Source organism: Brassica oleracea, chromosome C8 (assembly GCF_000695525.1).
Source record: "Brassica oleracea var. oleracea cultivar TO1000 chromosome C8, BOL, whole genome shotgun sequence".
NCBI lineage: Eukaryota > Viridiplantae > Streptophyta > Magnoliopsida > Brassicales > Brassicaceae > Brassica > Brassica oleracea.
The window spans coordinates 14107501-14116317 of NC_027755.1; the positions used below are offsets into that span (position 1 = coordinate 14107501).

The following is an 8817-nucleotide window of genomic DNA, read 5'->3' on the forward strand; positions in this document are numbered from 1 at the left end:
CTCAACTTTAGAGAGGCCAACTCTAGAGTTGCATTAAAAACACTCTACTAGCAAGGAACAAGATGGATCTATACTAAAACACCTTAGATCTAGCTTAATCACCCTTAGTCTCCCTAACCCATGAATCCAAAGATGACTACTCACTACTCTTCATGATGAGCCCAAGAATCAATGATGATTTGGTGCTAATCATGATTAGTGATCCCAATAATCAAACAATCACAAGAGAAAATGATCAAGATAAGATCTTTCACCTAAAAGTTCTTTGTGATTAGATAGAAAAACAAGATAAGATCCCCTCTTGGGATTACAAAAGTATTTATATGTCTTTGGTAAACCTAATGGTTTCCATTAAAAAGTCTAAAAACCCTTGAAAACATTAAAATTCGACTAAGGTAAAGTCTCGACTCGGGTCAAGACGATCGGCACCAACCCGCGTGGCCTTCCCCGCATTGGACCTTCGACGCCATTCCTTCATCATGCGAGCAGGTAAGGGTCCCCGCGCTACTTCACCCGCGTGACTCCTCGAACAAAGCTCTTCGGCAACGCGGGTAAGGGAAGATGGAGATCACCCGCGTCGTAGTCACCGCGTGAAGACATCGACAATCCTTCTAGCTCATGCGAGCGGGTAGTCGTCCCCGCGTGCCTCTTCCCGCGTGGCTCCTCCGATTTGGTCTTTCCGTGACGCGGGTAAAAGGACTCGGGGTGTTGCAACCCGCGTGAGACTGGCGTTGATGTGGCTTTCGGCGCGAGCGGGTACTGCTTCCCGAGTTGCTCAACCTGCGTGGAGTTCTTCATTTCTTCTTCTCGACATCTCGACGCGGGTAAACTAACCCGCACTGGTTCTCCCCGAGTTGAACTGGCTTGAACTCGAACTAACTTCATTTTCATCTTTTCTTTAACTCTCATGCCTCTAAACACCTCCAATCACTCCATAGGTCACTCTAATATCTGATTAAGACATATGAATGCAAAATGGATCCTAAAGATGCTAAACTATTAATCTATATGATCATTATGTACAAAATGGAAGCTTAAAACAATGCAAATATGCAAGATATCATAAATGTAGCCCTAAACATCACAAATGATCCCTTAATCACCTAATATACCTAACCTATATGCTTAAGAAGTGACTACTTAATACTCATCATGAAAACAAGTTTAAGCATAATCATGTTACGAAGTAAGATTACCAATAAAACCAAGCATGAAGGAATAAATTACATAAAAGAAAGATCAAAATTTTACTACAAGAGGCAAGGTTTTCTGGCAAGAAATATTTAGGTCAAGATATGCTACTGGTCGCAAATCGTAGGTCGGGGTTCGCATTGAACAAGGTCATCTACAAATGAATACTAAAAATGTATTTATAGGTAGATAAAAGTCGTATTGGATTGACCCAACAACCCAGAGTCAACTTAAGTGAAACTGGGCAAAATCCAAAGCCAACCTCGGTCAAAGAAGATTATTGGTCCGTCACGGATGCTAGTGCTCACAATATCCACACGCCGCTGTGTGCCCCTACGTTGCTCTGTCGATCATGGTCGTCACTGCGGCCTCCTTTCTTCCTTGCTTCATTGAGGCCTACAATTGCCCGCTACAGGCACCAGGGATTGGCATTGCAGCTTCAATCATTGGCGATCTTCAAGCTCTGATATGCCCATTTTCGTCTCTCGACCGTTCTGATCAAAAGCGTGGATATCCGCAACCCCGCACTTCTCTACAAACATAAGCTCCAAGCGAACAATCTGTTAGCTAGGAGAAAAGGTGGACGGATCATCGAAGATGAGCTGAGATTTCTCATTTTGAGCCTTAAATCTTTGTTTGAGGAAAAAACAGAGAAGAGACTGTCAAAACTGCCCAGAGACTAAACCAATCAACCATGGCATATCGCAGCTTAAAGATCTTGTATGATTGATTGGTCCAGTTGATGTGCACAACATAGCTGACAATTATTTATTTCTTCATGTCATAACAGAGAAGTTAGCGGTTATCCCTACGGAGAGAGAGCTAATGGAAATATAATCATTAAAAGGATATTTAAAGATAAGCCATTGGGTATACCTATGATCGATCACTAATGTAGACTAATATATTTCCATGATATTAAATATATGCTAATCATGCAACAAAAATCAATTTCATTCGCTAGTCACAATCAAACATGCAACAAACACAATTTCTAATAGCTTCTAAAATGTCTTGGACATCAATTTCCATGAGCTAAACATACTGATCACATTATGATATTTATTGAAACATTATAATCATTAAAAGGAAATCACACAGCACAACTGAATTCTTCAAGATCAAGTCTCACATGTGCTCATCGACAAAAGCTTTGAGATGATTAAACAAAGATCCTCCTTCTCCCACCGTCTCCGCCGCTATATCTCTCCACCTCGCCGCGTTTCTCCTAAACTCCTCCGCCTTCTTCTCCATCACTTCCTCAATGCACCGCCGTATCTCCCCACTCTCCACAACAACTTCTTCACCTTCCTTCTTTTCCATCACTCTCACACCTGTCTTCAAACATTCTGTTAGAAGCTTGGCGTTCGTCATCTGATCATCCCACTGCGGAAACGCAACCACCGGAACTCCGGCGACCAAGCTCTCCAGCGACGAGTTCCACCCACAATGAGTCACGAAACAACCTATCGATCGATGCTTCAAGATGCTAAACTGACTGCACCAAGAAACCACCATTCCTATCTCATCAAGCTCTTCCCTGAAACTCTTTATGCCCTCTTCTTCTTTCTCTTTCTCACCTTGTTTACATTTGACCGACTTTTCAGCAATCACCCACAGAAACGGTCTCCGACTCTCTATTATCGCCTTGGAGAGCTCCACAAGCTGTTTCTTGCTCAACACATCAAGCGTGCCAAAGGAAATATATAGCACAGACGAATCCGATTTTGTATTCAACCACTGGATGTATTCATCGTCAACCCCAGAGTCGGTTCTCGAGGTTATCAATGGACCGATGGGGACAATCTTGAAATTGTCAAGAACCGAGCTAAGAGCTTCTTGTTCAAGCTCACTGGAACTGTAGAAGAGGATCATAGGGTTTTCCTCTTTCTTCAGTGACTCTATCTGATCTTAATACGCTTGTACAAGAAAATTATATGTGGGAAGATCACGGAGACGGAGCTGTGGCAGAGAGGGTAAATTAACAGCACCTGAAGGGTCGTTAGTAGCTATCTCTGAGATTGCATCTGCGTCGCCGTTGAAGTGGTGGTACAAGATGGAGAAGTGTTTGAACGGGATTTAGTAGACTAAAGAATTCAGAGATGGGATGACTAAAGACGTTTTATTAGATTTAAACTGGAGGGTTACAAGAGTGACAGGAAAGTGACAGAGCAACAAGATCAAAGAGTAACAAGATCAAAGAAATAGCCTAAAACCCTAGATCTAGCCGCTCAGTCTGTTCAATGGTCCAAAAGTCTTCCTCTTGTTGCTTCTCCTTCCCTTCTTATAGGACTCCTGCCCCTGATGCCCTAATTTCGTACCTCTTTGAGCCTTGATGCGAGAGGCCGAGTATACGGGCCTGGACAAGGCTCCCTCCAAGCCGGGCACTTTTGGTCGACTTATTCGACCGGCTAAAAGTACTCTAAGGTCAAGCCGATAGGTTTCGCCGCCGAGCCGACCAAATCAATCCGACTTGCTGGATTAGGGCCTGTTATTCGATGGGCCTTGTGGAGGGGTGTAATCCATCTCCTACAATAAGTCCCCCCCCCCCCAGTTCACTTGTGAGCGACATGGCGGTCAAAGTGAATTTGTGGGTCAGGTTTATTCGGATAACAGGCTCTAATACAAAGGATAACCCTTCCCATTTAGTCGTCGGTATGTGTTTTTAGTCGCATGACGTCCTGTGAGCGTCTCTAGTCGCTTCGAGTAATGTTGAGTCGTTGATGCGCGCTTTCGCTTCTCAATCTTTACGATGAGATGCAGTTTAATCGGGCGATACATCGTTTTGGGTGAAAAGGCAGGGACCGGTTTTGTTGGTTAACCGGAGACCGGTTTGAACAGAGATCAAGAATCGATGCCGGTCTGACGACCCGGTCGAAAACCGGTTTCAGCGAGAAGCCGAACCATCGCGAGTAAGTTCTTGGGCATTCAGGCGGCCTTTGAGGGCCATTTAGGCCTTCATAGACCTAATAATTGCGCTCGAAAAGCGTGCCTTCATCTTTGCTATAAATAGGTCTCTCTCCCTCGCTTTCGTCATTCCATTTTGCAGATTCAGGTATCCATTTTCTCTCCCTTCTCTCTACTTTTACTTTCTCTCTCTAGATAGGTTTCTCCTTGCATAGGCTCATCGGTATCGTTTTGCGGTTGTAGTCGTCCCCTAAATATAGGATCATGCCTCCGAGAAGTCGATTATCGCGAGAAGAAAAAGGGAAAGGCGTCGCAGATTCTCCGAGTCCGATCAGAGATGCACGGGCGACCGACAGTCCACTGGATGATTTTGACTTGATTCATCGTGACGCTCTTCGAGATTCAGATAACATGACCCTATCTCAACGCCTTCTGGTCGCTGATGCTCATAGGATGATCCGTGATGAATGCGTGGATCGCGTTGAAGTCGGGAGCAGTGACGTGAGCGGTAGCGGCTCTGAAGCGTCTAGCCAAGCCTCAAAACCTTTGAGACGAGCTAGTCGGGAGGTTCCTTTCCACCAGATAGACTGCCGTCCCACGATCTATCATCCTGGCGGGATCTTCGAGGAACTCTGTCCACTCCCGCCTGAATTGCTTCGTGACCCGCGGGCTCAGTCATGGGGGAATGTCTTCGATTCTTGCTCCTCTCACAAGACGGTGAGGGATTTGTTGAGGCGAAGTGGAGGTGCCGGCGTTACATACATCATTCCTTCCAAGGGACAACGTCCATGGTCGCCTCCGATTGGCTATCAGTGTGCCTACGAATCCTATTTTTGAGACCATACGAAGCTCTGGTTTCCGATTCCCCGACTGATCACGTCTTACGCATTTCGTCGGGACATCGCAATCTGTCAAACTGATCACTTCTTACGCATTTCGTCAGGACATCGCAATCTGTCAGTTGCCTAACGGGTCGTTGCGCATTGCGGTTATGCTGATGGTGATGGCAGCGGAGATAGACGTTTCGATGAGTGTGAGAGTAGTTGAAGAGTTAACTTTCACGAAGGCGGAGCCACATGGAATATTTTCAGTGAAGATGCGCTCGAGCTACAACGTCTTGGCTGGGCAGCCGAACAAGACGAAGGACTGGCAGCACTCATATTTTTGCCTTCTCGGAGCCACCTGGGTACGACTACCACGTTCTATGGAACAACTACCACGTTTTATGGAACAAAACGCTTGGTAGATAGTGTTTGTTGTCATTATGCATTATTCGAGTATTCTAACAGCGTGTTTCTTATTGTTGCAGTTCGCCACCCGAATACAATCTCATACCCGGAGAAATTCCTCGAGAGTGACCAAGCGATCGCGGCTCACAGCCATCTCCGTTGGCCTGATCTTAGTCGAGAGTGGATAAGACGTCAAGAAGCTCGGATTGCTAGAGGTGAGTTCATCGGTCTTTCTCCGAGAAGTTTTATCAACAACTTATCTGCATCGGGGCTATGTTTCTGTTGACAATTTAGTCTCTTTTTATTTTTTACAGTTGATTGGGAGTCGAGGCTTCCTGTTGTACTCGGGCCCCGTAAGTCGCGTCTATCCCTTTTTACTCGGAAACAGCAAAAACTTCTAGACGAAGCTAGAAAGATGGACGGAGTACCGGAAGAGACCTTACGAAGGGGCTACTTCCTCTGCTGATCACGGAGAGGCGCCGGCAGTAGGGCGAGAAGGCGCTGCAGAGGGTCCCTTCGAGTCAAACCGTTCCGAAGCGGCGCCTGAAGATCGTCCTAGAAAGAAGAAGAAGAAGAGATCTATCGAGGCGGAGCCGCGTCCTTCTGATGCGGAGGCGGGCCTGGTCGAAGTTGTCGCGGGAGGTGGCGTTTCTCTCGAATCCCCTCCTGAGGAAAGAAAGGTCTCAGCGCGGGGCAGTGATCCTGTTGCGAGTGAGAGATCTGTTCCTGATCGAGTTCTACCGTAAGGAGGGGGAAGATCGAGTTCCCCGATCGCGTCGAGTTTTCCTACAACGAGACGACTCCCTTAATCCTTAATCCTCTTAGGTGCGCGGAGTTGATGCGCCAAATTCATGGTGGGACGAAGGATATGCCACAATTGGACGACCTTTACTTCAAGAACGAGTACATAGACGCTGCTTCCTCAAGAGCTCGGGTAACTGCGCTACCTTTCACTCTTTATCTCCTTCTTTGATTTGTCGGGTTCATTCATCTCACGTGGTCTGTGTTTGTCGTTCTGCAGAGTGACGGGAGTATGAACTTCCTCGTTGAGAAGTACGACAGTACTCTGAAACAGACGATGATCCAGTTGGGATCTTCAGAGAAGCTTGCCTAGGCGCTTGCCCAGGCGAGGTTGAAGGCCATCGAGAGAGTAAGGGCAGAGCATAAGAAGGCTAACGAGAAGGCTGCGGAGGAGAAAGAGATTCTTCGAGTGAAGTTCGAAGAGCTGGAGGGCAAGCTCAAATCTGCCAGAACAGCGAGGAAAGAGCTCGTCCGAGAGAACAATCATTTGGAGCAAGCGGCCGCGAACCTGGAGAAGGAGAAGACCGAGCTAGTCGAAGAGAGAGACGCCGCGGTAGACAAACTGATCAGAGAGAGGCAACGCTTGAGGGACTCCTGGAGTTTAAAGGTTACTCGTGAGAGGGAAAGAGTCGAAGCTGCTATGGTTGAGAAGGCAAGTCGCCGTTTTGATCGCGTGCGCGACCATTTTATTCGTCTGGAGGCTTTTGAGAAGGCGAAGAACCTGTATGGTCAAGCTTCGGGAACGAAGAAGTGCCTCGAGGTTATAAAGGCAAATGGGACGGAGATTCCCCAAGAAATGATCGATGTCTTCGCTGAGCAGGAGAAACTGTACGAGGCGGAGGTTACGAAACTCCGAGTAGGGCCACTGTCTGATAGCGACCTCACTCTTTCTCCGCTGGTCCTTCCTTCTCGTTTCGTCGCGGACAGGTTCAGAACGTCATTCGATCCTTATGGGTCGAACATAAATTTGATCGGGCCAGAGACGTCTTCTCGACTCGTTACCTCACTCGAAGTTTTTTAGGAGCCATCAGAGGAGCCACTGGTTGACGTCACGTCTATCCCTGCTGAACACGTCAAGTCCCCGGTGGGAAGTGGTCTTGATGAGCGTCCAGAGAATGAGAATCTGGAGGGGTTTCCTGGAAAGGACGACCTCGAGATGGGCGATACTCTGGTTCGAGAGGAAGAGACCGTGAACACGGGCATCGAGGATCCTGTACTTGTCTCAGATTCTTCCTCCGAGGGACGAGAGGATGAAGAGAAGGAAAACGATAGAATCGAGGATATGTCGCTGCCGCGGCCTGTTGAGGAGAAGACGACCTGGGAAGCTGGGGATACAAATGTTCCTCCACCTCCTGCTGTGGACTCTCTTGTCCCTGTTTCTACTCGGGTGCTACCAAAGGTCCTGACGATCAAGATTCTGCGCCTTGATGCTTCACTTGTGTTCTTTTCTTCTCTTTTTTATGGTCTTGATAGACCCTATTGTTGTACGATTAGACATGCTTTTATTTTTTTTGGCAAGTCGCTGTTTTAAGCGAACTTTAAATTTGTGGGTTGTGTTTCTCATCTGTACTTGCAAACTTTGTTAATGTAAATGTCAGTATCTTTAGAGTCTCGCGATATACTCGCTTAGAAACAATAGATTCCTGACCTTTGGCTTTTGCAAATAGATAAAGAAACGAACCGCTAGGGGGCTTTATTCAGCTCTTGTCGTGTTTCGATCGAGATGACGTCTAGGCGCATCGTTTTATTTCGAAAACAAGGGACTGAATCTAAGAGTGGAAGGTTCTTTCGTCTGTTTCCTCAATGAAAATCGAGTAATCAGGTAGCTAATCCGTTACGCGTTCAGTAGAGGAAAGGTTAAAGATTCACTCCGTTTAGTCGGTCAATGCTCCTTGGGCATAGGTGACTAGCGACTGTTGGGTCCTCAGGCTAAGTGTCTGATCAGGACATAGCTAGGAAATGGAACGTGAGTGTCCGCGTATCTCCTGCTGGAGATACGGGAGCCGTTGGTTTTGATAACAAGTGTCTACTCGTTAGAAGTCGAGACAAAGAACATGATTTTGACTTTGGTTTTGTTACAGCTGGACCGGTTAAGGCTGCCTACGTACCTCGGTTGAGGATCAAGCCATTCGTAGTTCATTTTTCCCGAGTGAAAGTGGCCGTTGGAAGTGCATTTACTTGGTCGAGTAGAAGTGACCGCAGAGGTGCATCTACTCGGTTTTTTTTTTAGGGGTAGAAGCGTCTTAGATGCATTGAGTTCCATGCTATGGGCACTTCTTCTCCGCTTGACGTTTGAAGTCGGTAGACTCCTGGTTTCACCACTTATTTTCGAGCGTCGGAGGCTTGAAACGTTAACTTCTGCGGGAGCCATAGCCTCGACACCATATGCAAGAGGAAAAGGTGTCGATTTGGCCGACCCTCGTGGTGTTGTGCGGTGGCTCCATAGAACTCCGTCGAGTTCGTCGGCCCAATGACCCTTTTTCAGGTCTAAACGTTTCTTAATGCCGTCGATGATGAGCTTGTTGGAGGATTCCGCTTGGCCGTTTCCCTGTGGGTAACGAGGGGTAGAGGGGCTCAAATGAATGTTCCATTTGCTGCAAAACTCCTAGAAGTTGCCCGACATGAACTGTGATCCGTTATCAGTAACGATTTCGTACGGTAGACCGTGGCGGTAGATGATGTTTTTCCA

At 46.9% G+C, this 8817-nt stretch overlaps 1 pseudogene; it reads right to left on the reverse strand.

Moving 5' to 3' along the window:
• Positions 1-2319: 2319 nt before the first annotated feature.
• LOC106311082 overlaps positions 2320-8817 on the reverse strand; it is a 12207-nt pseudogene continuing 5709 nt past the window's right edge.